Here is a 15,985-nt window from a genome sequence, read left to right on the forward strand (position 1 = left end):
CCTTATGGAGTTTGTGTGATCTCTTGCAGAATGTTTGGTCCATGCCAAAAAGTCCTTGAAATTTGGTCCTGTCCAAAACTTTCATTGAGAGATTTGGTCCATGATTCATTAAATGATACAAACATTTACTTAGTTAAAATTTTGTTTACATTATTTTTATTGTAATTCACGATGAATTTTGGGTTTCACATTTATTCATCCTCATCATGAAGTTTGTCAGGGTTACTCTTAAGTCATTGAGCAATCTTTCAGGTATATATTGACTGATTACTGGTTTTATATTCATTATGTGTGTAAACAATTTCAGTAATACGAATTTGATTTTGTTGGTACTTGTATGGGAGTTAATTAAATGCCTGGTATCCCCCTCATGGTGACTCTCACACCCAGACCTCTATGTGGTAGGAGACAAGCAAGGTACTTTGTAAAGTGTTTACATTACACTTGCCTCCCATTTTACATAGCAGCTTGACCTCTTTCTGTGTGAACAAGTGGCTCTGCTTGGCTTTGGCATGAGAGTGCCAAAAAGCTCCTCTTTTCAAACTCAGCTCTTATTGAATGACCCAGCCATATCCAGCCAAATGCCCAGTAACAACATATTAATGCACCATACATCACGAGATTCCATCCTCAACTTGTCAGTCATCCTCTGTTCATTTCTCTAACTGTAGGACTCTTCCTGGCTATGCATAGTTAATATAAATCCTGCTCTTTTGTAGGATTTGAACCCTGACCCATCTACCTAACCCCACGTGGCATTGCCAGCTAGACTACTGAGGCAAAAAGGGTTATCATTGGCAATACAGCCTCAATACAATTATTGGACCAATAAGACACGGCAGTATTTTTTAATGTATTAATCCTGTAAACCAAAAGTGTAAGTAAATGTTACGGGCTATTTGAACCCAGGGACATTTTCTAAGCATTGGTGTTTTTGGCCGGGCCAAACCTCAAGGACCATGTAGCATGGACCAAATATACTCATGGATTCTTTGTTTTTAAAAATAAAATTTATTTATTTATTTATTTATGGCTGTGTTGGGTCTTCGTTGCTGCATGCGGGCTTTCTCTAGTTGTGGTAAGCGGGGGCTACTCTCATTGCGGTGGCTTCTCTTGTTGTGGAGCACAGGCTCTAGGCGCAAGGGCTGCAGTAGTTGTGGCACATGGGCTCAGTAGTTGTGGCTCGTGGGCTTAGTTGCTCCGCAGCATGTGGGATCTTCCTGGACCAGGGCTCGAATGTCCCCTGCATTGGCAGGTGGATTCTTAACCACTGTGCCACCAGGGAAGCCCGACTCATGGATATTTTTGATAGGACCAAATTTCAAGGAACTTTCGGTGTGGACCAAATGTCTTAGTGGATGTTTTGGACAGGAGCAAATGTCCACTAATCATGTGACCTACCAAGGGAGACATACCTGTGAGTGCAGAAGCTCTGAGGACCTTTTACTTGGGAAATGATTTATACAATCTTTCTGAAATGACATGAAAATTTCAGCACTTGAATATCTTGACCTAGGCATTACAAAGTTTCCTGGGGTTTCAGGATGTCTTTAGATTCATAAATGGGTCATGTTTCTGGCAAGGAAGAAACATGCTCATATTTAACAAGTGAGGTTCAGTTTTTCAAACTGGACTTGTGTGTGTTATATGCTTCTCTGAGGAAATTTTGATCAACATAAGAAATTGTGAGCATGATCATTTATTTCCTTTAGCTACATACCTTTGCTTCTCAAAGAGACTTTGCCAGGAGAGGCTTATTTTAAACTTAAAAATGGAAGTTTAGTACATATCCAAAAAAGTCCACGGCTTCAGGATTGCACAGTTTGATTATCACAAAGTGAATGCACCCGTGTAATCACTGCTCAGGCCAAGAAATAAAATTATATCAGCATCCCATAAAGCTCCCATCCCATCCCTCCTCTCTTACGGTAACCACTATTGCTAAGTTCCAGCAACCTAGCTTTTGCCTGTTCTTGAGTTTGAGAAGTTTGAGATAATTTTTGAAATGAGTTTCCACAACAAAGTAAAATCCAGTTAGTGTACCTGTATCCCCTTATCTCTTGCTGTGCAACCAATCATCCTACACCTTTGAGACTGAAGGTGACAATGGTGTCTATTCCAGCAACTCAGTAGATTGGCTGGGTGCTTCTCTTAGCCTCTCCTGGGCTCACTCATGCAAGTGTGTTCGGCTGGGACACAAGGCCTCTCCCATGTAGTCTTTCTTCCTGGGCTTCTCCATGGAATGGCAGTCTCAGGACAGTGTTCCAAGAGGGCAAAGGTGAAAGCTTCAGGTCCTCTTGAGGCCTAGGCTCTGGAATTCACGCAGCATCAGTTCCGCCACGTTCTGCTGGCCAAAAGCAAGTCACAGGGCCAGCCCAGATTCAAGGGAGTGGAGAAATGGACTCCACTTCTGTATAAGAGGAATGGCAAATTCACATGGCAGAGAAGCTTGCGTTAAAGATCTGTGGCCATTTAACAATGTGCCATACTCCTGAAGAGTGCCATTCCTACTGTGTAGACCAAGATTATTGTTAGCAACAGAACTTTACTTACAACATTGAGGCTCTGGTCCACAGGTGAACACTGTCACTTGTTAGAGCAAAGTAGCCTGGGGCAGGTGGGGCGTCAATTTTATCTTCCTCTGATAGAAAAGGATTGGATCAGAAATAGAAAGAAGTGCTTTTAGGGATTGACTTTTTTTTGAACCAAGTTTGAGCTTTATCACATCTTTTCTTGGTATTTCTTTCATGGTTGAGGTGGCCTCTGCCTAGCTCATGAAGTGATATAAAGCTAATGCTTTACCAGCACACAGGCTTTTCTGGATTTTAAATAGGTGTTCTCAAAGCGCATGGCATTTTGAACCATCAGAGCTGAGATTTGTGGTATAGAGACCCCTTCTCTTCTCTTCTGGCCATAGACTCCCAGTGTAAGAGAGTATCAAGGAGGCCTTATTTATTTAACTCCTGGGTCCTGGAATCTGAATTAAAATGAAATATTCAAGGTAATATCAAGGCTTGATACAACAAGAGGCTCTGGCTCATAAAAATACCCAATTTACATGTTACCCAATAGATGCTAATGGGTGATTGTCTTTGAATTGTTTTTACCCAGGTGTCTTTTTAGAACTGTTTAGAATTGTTTTTACCCAGGTGTCTTTTTAGAAGGGGTGTTTTGGGCTTGATTGGGTGATGACAGTAGCAAGAGTGGGTCCCCTTTGTTGAGCCTTTTCTATGTTCAGGGAGAGCATTGAGCTCAGTGCTTTACTTTCATTGACTCATGGAGCTTTGGGGGACTAAAGGAAGCAACCTATGGTTAGCACATGGTACAGAAGAAAAGCCCAATAAGGGCTGGCTAATAACACAATGAGGTAGGCAGTAATAGCTTTCATTTAATTGAGCACTTGCTGTGATCAAGGCTCTTTATTTGTATTCACTCATACAGTCCTCACAAAACTGTTTAAGATTGGTTCTCTTATTATACCCATTTTGCAGATGAGGAAATCCAGGCACAGAGCGTTGAATCACAGAGCTAGTTAATGGCAGAGCCAGGATTTAAGCCCATGCTGAGTCCAGAGCCTTGGTAGCCATTCATGCTTCTCTCAGGAATGGAACTCTTGCATACCTTGACATGATGTCTGGATTGTTAGAGAGCAAAGGCAGGATAGCTGACCCTGTTGCCAGACCCCAGCCTCCTCTGTTGTTGAATTCCAGGGCCAGGCACCTTAAGTCACAAGGCCCTGAACTGACATGCCAAGTCACTGCCTCACTCGGTTAATGATCTCTCTGGGGTTTGGCTTCTCCCTGAATCTAGGGTTCATTCTTAGCCCCTGGAGAGAGGTGCTGGCTTCCTGAAAACCTGATAGCCTTCTCCTCTGTGATGAACGAGTCCTATAGATCATTTACAACTTTAAAGAAGTTTTCCTTCCTCCCAGTACTGGAATTCAATATAACACCTGTAAAGCAAGAGCTAAATGCCCTTACCTGGGTGTGTTTATTAGGCCACCTTTTCTCTTTGCTCTGTTTTGGGCTTCAGATGATACTGAGTCTCTTATGCACCCAGTCTGAAGTAATCACCATGGTTTTCATTGGCATCAATGGGTGTCTTGACACATCTCAAAGGCATTTGTTTTCACAGGAGTTGTCCCTGGGTTACTTAGAAGAGTGAAGATTGGAAGAGAATTGCAGGGTGCCCCCATCTTTAGTTTCCCTGCAGAGTAGTTTGAAGATGTCTGAAACTGAACAAATATAAAGATGACTTTATGGCACATTTTTTGCTTACCTCTTTCCCAATTTAGAAAAACTTTGGGTCAGATACCATGTTGGCATCTCACATACATTAGTCCCTCTGTTCTTTAAGACAGGTCTATGATGTCGGTGTTACTGTGCCCATTTTACAGATATGGAACCTGAAGGAAGATGATGTAACTTGACCCAGGTCAGATAGGACGTATCCCATGTGGTGCTGGGATCCGAACTTGGGGTTTTCTGATTTCAGGTCCTGTGCTTTTTCCTTGCGACTTACCCCAGGCTACCTGTCCTTCAGACACCCCTTTAAATCTCTCACAGAACAAATTTGGAAACCCAGTGTTTGTATAAACCCATCCTCTGGAACTTGCCATAGTGAATACTTTTTCTCCTCCTCCATACCAGCTTTCCGTTTTCCCTCTGAGTCCCCAGGATGAAGTAATGAGGTTTGGAGGCGAGAGGCCTGGGGTTAGGTTCCCTTTAAGTTACTTGGCAAGAGAAAACAAAAGAGTGGACATCATGAGAAACGTTCCCATTGTATCTCTAAGCACGGTAGAGGATACTCTGTCGGAAAGTCCTGTTCTTCCCGTAAGAGCAATTAAGAAAGGGAGGGAAGATCTTGGTGAAATACTATTTGTTCACCCTCTCCCGCCGACCAACCTCAGTGCTTGTGTTCACTTCTTTGCTCTCCTCTTTTCCCACCTCGCTTGCAGTTCCTCCTACTAAAGACATCATTCTGACGTGGTATCTTGTTTTTTGAGCTTCATTTGAGCTCTTTTGGGATGATAAGAAGACCCACTTTTTCTGCTGTGGTTCCCAGCTGGCCCACTTTCTCTCCTCCTCTGTCCTGTTCTTGTCCTTTGGTTCTTTGCAGAGCTGAGGAGTATAGGCATTTACCTTTAATTCTCAGTGGAACAAAACAAAACAAAAAAGAAATGCAAAGAAATGAATTTTGCAGTGAGACGGCCAAAGGCATAATGGTGTAAGAACACAGGTGTCGGGTCAGGTAAACCTGGGATAGAATCAAGGCTCTGCCACTTACTGGCTGTGTCACCTCAGGCAGTTATTGAACCTCTGACGGTTGTGAACATTAAAAATAATTAAATGAATGAAGCATCCCAGACAGTGGTCTTGCACCCAGTGGGGCTTAATAAATTAGAGCTCTTAGCTCATTTGCTACAAATGCACAAAACAAGGGGGTATCTGAGGGACTTGGTTCTAGTGGTCAGTTTGTGGAATCAATTTTGAGAAGGAGGCACCTTTGGGATTACCTAGTCTGAAGCCTGCATTCTATTGAGACCCGGAGAAGTTAAGGGACTGTGTCCAACCTGTGGAACTAGTTAGAGGCAAAGCTGAGACTAGAAGCCAGAACTTCTGACTCTGAGCTTTTGCTCTTTCTGTGGCATCATGACTGATTTAGTCCAGATATTTACACCAGCATCTCTAGGGTAGGGTTTGTTGGAGTCGCCTGTGGGGGTGTTAAGAAAGCAACTTCCGGGGGCTTCCCGGGTGGCCCAGTGGTAAAGAATCCGCCTTACAATGCAGGGGACTCGGGTTCGAGCCCTGGTCAGGGAACTAAGATCCCACATGCCACGGGGCAACTAAGCCTGTGTGCCACGACTACTGAGCTCGTGTGCCTCAACTAGAGCCCACGTGCTGCAAACTACGGAGCCCATGCCCTCTGGAACACTCGTGCCACAACTATGGAGCCCGCGCGCCCTGGAGCCTGCACACCACAGCTAGAGAAGAGGAAACTTGCACGCCACAACTAGAGAGAAGCCCGCACACCACAACGAAGAGCCTGCACACCGCAACGAAAGAGCCCGCATGCCGCAACTAAGACCCAATGCAGACAAAAATAAATTTAAAAAAAGAAATAATAATAATAATAAAAAAAAGAAAGCAACTTCCTGGACTCCATCCCAGACTATTAAATCAAAATCTCAGGAGGTGTAGCCAGGGATCTTTGTTTTAACAGACACCTCTGATGATCCTTATACATCTTATGAGTTTACAGTTTTATGAGTTGACTATAAATTTGAGCCTCATGGTTCTTGTGCTGTAATAAGAGTTGATACTTACAGAGTTATCCCAAAGCATTATGGCTTCAGTCATAGGAAAAAATCATCATCTACTGACGTTAACGTTAGTAATAATGATGCTCATGGCAGCCTATGGAGTACCCACCCTCGGCCAGGTATGGTCTGAGTGCCTTTGGGCACTAAGAATAGTGTCTGGCATATGGTAAGCACTTTATAAGTGTTGGCTATACTAACTCACCCCTTTGAGGGTTGTTATTATCTCCATCACAGGTACAATAAACTGATGTACAGAGAAGTTAAGTAACTTGCCCGAGGTCACACAGCTGCTAATTGGTCGAGCTGGTATTTGAACTCATGTATGTCTGATGCTGACACCCATGTGGGATCATAGACAGATGCATGTGAAATGTTCTTTCAATAAATAGTGAAATTTAAAGGATTTTCCTCATTAGAAGAATATACTTCCAAGTTTGGTTGATTAAAGTCTGCCAAAACAGATCTAAGAGAGCTCTCACACAGGTAAAGAATCCCCATTCTGGCCTATTCAAAACAAAGAAGTTCTGGAGTAAGACTTTTCTGAGAGTGAACAAGCTGGTAAAAAGAGCTTGTTCAAAAGGGAAATGTTCTCACTTTCCATTCTGATCGTGCGAATGAAAATGGACAGTGAAGGGGGAAAGTGGCAGCTGGCCGAAGAGCCAGACTCAGCTTCTCTGAGTCCAAAGAGCTCGGAGACCGGAGAACTTGGAGGAGCTTTGTGTGCTGTGCAGTTCTGTATTTTTTCTGCTTCTTGTTTTATGACTTTCCTTGACCCAGAGATTTTGGGATTGTATATTTGTATGTAAATATACACTGCATGTGGACTGAAGTGTTGTCCCCCCCCCCCCCCATTAGGACGTGGCGGTGAGAACTACAGATGAGGGACTGTTATTACTGATTTGGTATGTTGTTCCAGCTACGGTGGCTGAAAAACAAACTACCTCAAAACTCAATGGTTTTAAAGCAACGAGGTTTATTTTACTCATGGATCTGCAGTGTGGGCAGGGCTCATTAGGGACGCCTTGTTTCGGCTCTCCCCGGCTTCATCCAGGGTGACCTGAGGGCTGGGGCTGGAATCACCTGACTCATTGGCCCACTCACGTGTCTGGCACCTGGGCTGGGAGGACCAGCACAGCTGGGGGTGGGAGCAACTGGTCATCCCTTTATGTGGTCTCTCTGTATGGTCTCTCCAGCTCCACAAGGTGGCTGCGGGCTCCCAAGTCACGTGTCAAGGCCAGGAGGGAGTGCACACCGGGCAGATGCCATCTTGGCTGTTGATCTCGCCTCTGAAGTTGTGTAGTATTGCTTCCGCCACGTTCTTTTGGTTGAGGCTGTTGCAGTGGCCCATTTGGTTCAAGGGGAGGGGAATGTAGTCCCACTGCTTAATGGATGAGTGTCTGTGTCTCACTCATCGTGAGAAAAACATGTGGGTTGGGCTTTGTTGGTGTGGCCATCTTTGGAGCATATAATCTGCCACATATATGTGGACTCTACTCTTGGTAAATAGGCTCATTCAGGGCCTGGGTAGTTTATTGAGTCCCTGTATCATCATGGTTAGTGTGATTTATGAATCTGCAGTTGTTACAGAGGCTAAGCTTACACAGTTTTTGGGTGGAGCCTGAACTGAGTTTACCCACAGCCGTGTGAATATATGATGGGGAGGGGCTGGCAGAGCTTTACCTCATCATGGAGGAATAATCCATAGACTACTTTTTTCTTTCAGGAAGGAACAAGCCCATCGTCTTTGTTCAGAAGCCTAGGCAACCTCACAAAGCACGTAGTTACTGTTAAGTTCCTTTGACAATTGTTTAATGGGGCCAAAAATGTTCTACATGTTTGTGAACAAGGCAGACGAAGCTCTACTCTTATGAAACTCAGATTCACGTGAAAAAGACGGACGGTAAGCAAGTAAATGGATAGAAATTTCAGATAGTTACAAGGTTCCTAGGTAAACAGATGGGAGAGCCCGGGGTAAGTGGTAGTTGCCATGATATTATTTCAGCCTTGTTAGTTGGCCAGCAGAGTCAGCAGAAAAGATATCTGTGGAGTGTCACATAGCCTTCTTCTTGGGCTCCCCGTATACATACTCCATTCATAAGCTGGGAGAAAATTTTCAAGGAATGGCTAGGGTAAGCGTGGGCTTGTTCACAAAATCCTAGAATAATAGTTGGATTAGCCACCCCTTTAACATCTATCCTGCAAGTTTTTTTCCTTCTGTTCCCCTCTAAGAAAAGGTTCAATAGAGGTAATTTAGGAACATAAAAAGAAATGTTCCTTTCACACGGTAGATAGTAAACACATGTAATTCATTTATTTTCCCTGAGACTGAAAGTGTGAAAAGTCGTAAGAACAGATTTTATAAACGTATGAAAACTGGATCCGTAACAGTTTATTTCGGGAGGTTAGTAACGTTAGGATCTATCTTTTACCGCATGAGGATCTCCAAGGGCTCACTCTGAGCCCAGGTCTGATGGAAACTATGGATTTCTTGGCTCTGCTTGAAGCTTGTCCCATGAGGGCACGGGAGCAAGAGTTGTCAAAAGTCTGACTTCATCTTGGCTTCCTAGTTTTGGTTTCCCAGTTTTCCTTAGTGTTTTGTTGGAGAGTAGTTGCTAAGTGACAGATCCCTCTGGCTGGAGCAAAGGAGATGGCCAATTGAAGAGGGTGTGAGTCCTGTTGAAGGATGACCTAGGAATAGAAATCCAGAGAGAGTGAGAGAGTTTCATTTCCAGAGGGCGGTACCGTTGCAGAATTTCCCACGTTCATTGTGTCTACCTCTCCCCACTGCTCTTGTGATCTTTGCTCTCGGTTTTGGGGTTCATAGACTTTTGCTGGCTTGGTCAGAGCCAAGCAAACCTCAAGTCTGGTGGTAATTACTGGAGTGAGGTGGCCTGGTGTACGAGAGTGCATTTACCCTGGTAGAACATTGTAGAACTCTTCAAGGGGGAAAGGGCCTTTAAATGGGAACATTTGGTTCAGATTATTTTGATTTGTGTTAATGGGTGGGTTCCAAAGTCATGACTTGCTTTGGGAAATCTAATGGAGAACACTTGCATGGTATTATGTGTGGGCTTTTTTTTCAAGTGATATTTCCTTTCCATTCTTCTTTGGTCACCTTTCCTTATTCTAGAGACACTCTACTAACGTTTTGGAGTTTTGTTCTCTTGGGAGAAGGCATCTTTTCTTGAAATTGTTCTTGAGAAGAGAGGAGTGTGGAATGTTCTGGGTATGTCGGTCTGTGCGACAGAAGATTCATGGTCACATCCTCCTTTCCCTCATCTGTTAATATCCTCACCTCACGTATGCTGTGTATTATTTAAGCCCCTGTCTTGTGTGCTTCTGAGCATAACTGATGCTTGGCTTAGTGGAGTTTATCTTGGGTTCAGTACCTAGCATAAAAAGTATTTTGGATTAGGATAGAGTGGAATAAGTAAGTTCCTCACTTTCTGGAAGGACTAGGAGAAGTAGATGTCTAGAGGCCCCATGGGTAGAACCCAATATTTTATCTAAAAACACATAGTAGTAAGAGCAATCTCTTTTGTCACCTACTAGCCCTATGACTTTGGACAGGCTACTTCAACTTTCCAAGGCTAATTTCCCATCTGTAAAACAGGGATGGGAATTATCTCAAAATTCCATGCATTTTGAGGCTTAGATGAGATAATATATGTAAGGGACAGTGCAGAGTATAATTATTTAATAAATGCAGCTGTTATTGTTAACAGTTGTTTTTTGTGTGGAGACGTCGTTGATGGTGCTAGAGTTGGTTATATTCTGGCTGTGAAGAGTGGGTCCAACTCATGAAGATTATCTTCCTTGAAGAATCACATCAGCTAGATGGGTTTCTTGTAGGGATGAAGGGGCTGTGAGTCAGAGGTCTCCCAAACCTTTGTTCTCCCAAGCCCTTGTCCACCAAAATCCTGGCTTCTTCACCTGTTGGCATATCTGGCTCAGAGGTGGACCTGCCCCACCTTTGAGAGCTTCTTATACTTATTTTCTGTTTTTCTTTTCAGTATCTGGAGAAGCCTTCCATGAATATTCCCTACCTCCTGTAATCACCCTGGAGGTTTCCAAGACCTCTCTGCACCTCACATGATGTCGGAGAGTTGGCTCTGGGACCCAGGCTTGCTCCCAAGTCTTGCTGGCTGCCGCAGCTGGCTTCCCTGGTTGATCAGTGCTGGGAGCCAAAGTGAGGACTCTCTTTCAGCAGCATTTGAGCAGAGTTCAGGGATACAGGGAGGTGGGCTCATTGAAGCAAACAGTGTGGGGTTCATTGACATAAAGATGGCACCTTCGATCACTAGGACATGCGATTTCACCAGATTTTAATAATTACAATGATGCCGTACCATTCATGAATGCTTACTGCATCCCAGATGTGCATGGAGTAGTCATTTATAATCCCCATTTTTCCAGCAAGGAAATTGAGGCTTTTGGTACTGATGTAACACACCCAGCTTTCTGTATACTTCCTTACGGCTTCTTGTTTCTTTCCTGACGTCTAGAAAATTTCTCAGTGTCAGTGTGTGAAGACAGGAAGGATGGGTGTAGTGGAAAGATTGTTGAACTGTAAGTCAGGTTCTAACCCCCGCCCCCGCTTCCCTTCTGCCCTTCCTTCCACCCTTCCTTCTAGTTTGTAAGATCTGGGGCTTGGCCTGGAGAAGGTGACACTATGATGTGGTGACGAGGATCCTGAGCCCTGGCCTCAGACACTCTTGGGGTTGCATCCTGGTTCTGCCATTTGCTCATCCAGGGGCCTTGGGAAGTGGTATCCTCTTCTAAGCCTCAGTTTCCTCAACTGGGGATGGTGAGTGTCATTTTCCCCTGTCGTGGGGGCTGAGTGACGTGACACATGGTAAAGCACCTGGTAAGTATCATTACATGTGAACTAAAAATTAGAGATCATTTTATGTTATTCTCTTTTTCTCAGACATTCTTGTTTTCCCTTAATGAGCTGGTGGTTTTAAAGCCTTTTTTTGAGGGGAGTATCACAGACTTTGTTGAGAGTCTGATGGATGTTCTGGACTGTCTCCCAGGAAAGTACATGTTCACCCCAAATCATATTCAGTTTCAGAGGATTCAGGCAGGACCTTCTAAAGCTCCTTGTCTGTGAACTCCAGAAGGAAACCCTCTCAGACGATTGTGGCCTCCTTTCCGGAGGGACCCTGCCTTATCTTCCCTCTGCCCCCTGGTCCTTAGCTGAGGCTGGGGTGCATGGAGCAGCCCTCCCTGAGGACTGGGGGATGGGCTTTCTTTTCCTCCTCCACTCCATCTGCTAACAAGCAGCCTCCTGCTTGCTTGGCCCTGGAGTTGCTGCCCAGAACACACACCAGCAATGGCCTTCAGGAGTGAGCTGCCCGGGGAGCAGGAAAATCAGTGTTTGTCTTCCTGGCTGGCTTATTTCAGGGATAAGAGAGGGATGAAGGGAGAGGGAGACCCTGGGATTCCAGGAATGACCAAGCTCCTGTGTATTGATGGCCTGCTGTGTGCCAGGAACTGTCCTAGGTGCTTTGCAGTCTTTTTAAAAATAAATTTATTTATTTTATTTATTTTTGGCTGTGGTGGGTGTTCGTTGCTGCCCGCGGGCTTTCTCTAGTTGCGGTGAGTGGGGGCTACTCTTTGTTGCAGTGCGCGGCCTTCTCATTGCAGTGGCTTCTCTTGTTGCGGAGCACGGGCTCTAGGCGCGCAGGCTTCAGTAGTTGTGGCACGTGGGCTCAGTAGTTGTGGCTCACGGCTCTAGAGCTCAGGCTCAGTAGTTGTGGCACACAGGCTTAGTTGTTCCGTGGCATGTGGGATCTTCCCGGACCAGGGCTCGAACCCGTGCCCCCTGTGTTGGCAGGCAGATTCTTATCCACTGGGCCACCAGGGAAGTCCCTTTGCAGTCATTTCTGATCCTCACAAGAACCCTACCAGGTGGATGCGGCGGCTCTCACTCTCACTTTACAGATGAGGAAACTGAGGCTGAGAGAAGTTAACTGAGCAGGGCAAGTGGCAGAGGTGGGAGTTAGGTCCAGTCTGTCTCAGTCGCGGAGTACCTCTGGGCCATGCTGTTCCCCGAGACAGAGTCATCCTCCGGGTGAAGGGTAACTTTACACCCTTTGCTGTTGATAAAGGAAATGCTTTTCCTTCTGGGGCCCAGACATCTGCAGATGCCGGCTTTGTTATGGGCTCTAGATGGCCTTCTCAGTGCTGAACTGCAGATGTGTATTTTTAGAAAAGGAAGAGACTTCTGTGTCTGCTGTTTATGTACAGAGGCATATCAGTTTCTGAAGACTAAAACCAGCTAAAGCAGCCAAGTTGTCTGCCCTGGTTGATGTCCAAATGCTGGTGGCCGATCTCCCAGCTGGCTGATATGTGCTGTGATGGCTTGAGGGGCAGGACTGACACTCGGGTCTCTTTTGTTGATAGACTGAGCGCTGAGTCCCCGAAGGGATCTGTGTCTGCTTTCTCCTGAGTCTGGGCTTGCCACCAGCACAGCTCTTGGCATATCGGCAGCTGGTTAGGCAACATCCTTCTCTTCCATTTCCCTGTTTGCATTTTCCCCTTTCTATCCCCACCCACTAGTCTTTCCCCCTCTGTAAGACCAGCTGAATTTTAAGTTCTTGTTATTGTCAAAGAGGTATAGTTCATGTGCCACACTGAGATCGGCCACCTAATTCCTGTGAAGAACCATGCACTGGTTGCTTGGAGTGCACGGGGCCAAGCTGCCATTCCTGGAAGCAAGGGCGGTGCAGGGCGATGTTGGGGTCCCTCTGTGTCCCCATTGTCTGCCTACGTTTATAGCTGACAGACACCAAGTGCTCCTTACGTGCCAGGCAATGGCTCCATGGATTATCTGTCCACTCCTCCCATCAGCACTCTGAGGGTAGTTCTGGGATTATCTGGATTTTCCAGATAAGAAGAATGAGGCTTGGATAGGCCCATGACCCGCCCAAGGTCACATGCTGGGATAGTGGCTGCGCTCAGGTGGGAGCTGAGGTGCATGCGTGTGTGAGGCGAGGATGAGTCAGCTCAGAGCAGGAGGAGGGTGGGGTGTGCCACCCTGAGGCACGTGTCTTGCTCCCGGGAGGCTGTCCTTTGGTGTGGCACGGTGAACCAGAATTCCAGGTCCTCTGGAGGGCTAGTCTTGTTGACCTTCTCTGCCCCGACAAAGAGGATTTGGATGGGATTTCCCTCCAGTGGGGATTTTGTCTTAGGGAGGGCTGCAGAACTGGGCCTGCTGCTCCTGGGAGGTGCTGTGTCATTCCTGCTCACCCCGCTGCTGTCACCTCTCACACCGTTGCCCCTTACAACAATGCATCGGAAAGAGGCTACATTTTGTGCTGCCCTGTGAGGGTCTATATATAGAATGTTAAGTAACCACTTGTAAGGTGCTTCTTTCTCTTATTTTGGTAGTTCAGCTGACGCCCTTCATTCTTTTCATTTCATGCATTCATTTATTCATTCATCCATTATCTGTTGATCAGTATGATTAAAGCACACACATGTGCCAATAGCTCTCCCTTAAAGGATGCTACCTTTCTGGGGACAGAAAGACCCAGAACCAGTCAGTGTACTAAGGCCTTTTCCTGTATTATCTCAGAACAGCCCTGTGAGGTAGGTAGGAAACTGAAGAAAAGAAGGGCAGTAGAGCCTAGTGATTAAGAGAGGGCCCCGGTGGAGGGCTGCAAGAGTGGGAACCTCTGCTCTGCTGCTTGCTGTCTGTGGACCTGGGCAAATCACTCAGCGTTTCTGATCTTCTGTTTTCTCATCTATGAAAGGAGGATGACAGTGCATGCCTCATAGCATTCTGAGGATCAAATGAGACAATGTTTCTAAATTTCACAACGTTTCTCTGGTACATGGTAAGAACTCCCTAAAAGGTGGCTATTTTTCCTTTTATTATTTTTAGGTATTCTTATCTCCTTGTTTTAAAGATACAGGAACTGAGCCTTGGGGAGGCTGTCCCAGCCCAGCCCAAGCCCAGATCACAGTGAATACTGCAATGGACAGTAACATATTAATTGCCATTACATGCACAAGTAGAGTGACATGAAGAAGTTCAAGGGAGGGGAGTGACGCCTGCTTTGTGTGGGTGGAGGGAGAAGCTGCAGTCGGGCTGGTGTGGCATTGGGGTGGATTTCATGGAGGAGATGGTATTGGACGGATTGGTCCATCTGGATGAGAGGAAACGGGGAAGTTAAACATTGTTGGTGGAGGGAACAGCAAGGGCAAATGCTCAGCCAGGAGGGTTGGGTGGTGTGTGTGTTTGGGGACCCTGGGATCCCTCTGATTCAGAAGAGAGCAGGACTGTGTAAGCCCCAGGAGGGTGGGGCCTGGGCTGGGTTTGTTCTGACCTAAAATAGTACCTGCACCTGGGAGGGGCTCCATATAGAGTTGTTCAGCCCAGCAGAATGGAATGGCAGTGTCTGGAGGGGGTGGAGTTTTAGTTGGTGAAGGGGAGTGACTTGGGAGAAAGGAATTTTGAACTTCAGTTGGAAAAGTTGATTTCTGCTCACAGTGCGACCTGGGACTGTTTATTTCTGCTGTAGAACGCCAGCCCTCTCAGCCGCCTTACTGATAAACTGTAAGTCACTCTAGACACTAGTTTTGATTTTGCCTGGACTGTGAACAGATACTCCCTGAGCTTTTGGTCAGCATTCTGATGGTGATAGAACCTTACAGGACTGGGTGGCCACCTTTTTTCCTGGGGTCATTTAAATTTGAGATGATAGGACCTTGAGCCAAGTAAAAACTTGTTTGAAGTAAATGTCGTGAGTGGCCCTGTGGTTTTCCCAATCATGTTTCCCTCCTTTACTCTCTTCCAGTTTTTTCTTATTTTTTGTGGTCAAGTTCTCACCGTAGGTAGTTCTCAAGCCTTAGCTCATCAGCCAAGGTGAATGCTTCTTGCTTCATGTAACATGGGGTTAGAGAAAGCTCTGTTGTGTATGTGGTGTGGTTGCTACCTAGGTGAGCACTTCGTAAAAGAATCTTGCCTACAGTGATTTCTTTGCAAGGCAAAGAATTACTTTAGTTTTTTTGTTTTTTTAACATCTTCATTGGTATATAACTGCTTTACAATGGTGTGTTAGTTTCTGCTGTATAACAAAGTGAATCAGCTATACATATGCATATATCCCCATATCTCCTCCCTTTTGCATCTCCCTCCCTCCCACCCTCCCTATCCCACCCCTCTAGGTGGTCACAAAGCACCGCTGATCTCCCTGTGCTATGCAGCTGCTTCCCACTAGCTATTTTACATTTGGTAGTGTATATAACTCCATGCCACCCTCTCACTTCATGCCAGCTTACCCTTCCCCCTCCCCGTGTCCTCAAGTCCCTTCTCTACTTCTGTGTCTTTATTCCTGTCCTACGCCTAGGTTCTTCATAACCATTTTTTTTTTTTTAAGATTCCATATATATGTGTTAGCATATGGTATTTGTTTCTCTCTTTCTGACTTCCTTCACTCTGTGTGACAGACTAGGTCCATCCACCTCACTACAAATGACTCAATTTTGTTTCTTTTTTATGGCTGAGTAATATTCCATTGTATATATGTGCCACATCTTCTTTATCCATTCATCTGTCGGTGGACACTTAGGTTGCTTCCATGTCCTGGCTATTGTAAATAGAGCTGCAATGAACATTGTGGTACATGAGTCTTTTTTTTTTTTTTTTTTTTT

The 15,985-nt window shown here is 45.4% G+C and overlaps 1 protein-coding gene across 4 annotated transcripts in view; it reads left to right on the forward strand.

Annotated features, from left to right (window-relative positions):
• ARHGAP26 (Rho GTPase activating protein 26) overlaps nucleotides 1–15,985 on the forward strand; it is a 485,730-nt gene that overhangs the window by 64,236 nt on the left and 405,509 nt on the right. Inside the window, exon 1 of one of the 4 annotated variants that reach the window (XM_029215621.1) lies at nucleotides 13,092–14,888. The exons of the other annotated variants lie outside the window; for them this stretch is intronic. The gene's annotated coding sequence lies outside the window, so the exon portion shown is untranslated. Of the gene's footprint in view, nucleotides 1–13,091; nucleotides 14,889–15,985 lie in introns of those variants that run through there. 4 annotated transcript variants of the gene reach the window in all.

This window comes from Monodon monoceros, unplaced genomic scaffold (genome assembly GCF_005190385.1).
Source record: "Monodon monoceros isolate NGI ecotype Baffin Bay Population unplaced genomic scaffold, NGI_Narwhal_1 Super_Scaffold_12, whole genome shotgun sequence".
Lineage (NCBI taxonomy): Eukaryota > Metazoa > Chordata > Mammalia > Artiodactyla > Monodontidae > Monodon > Monodon monoceros.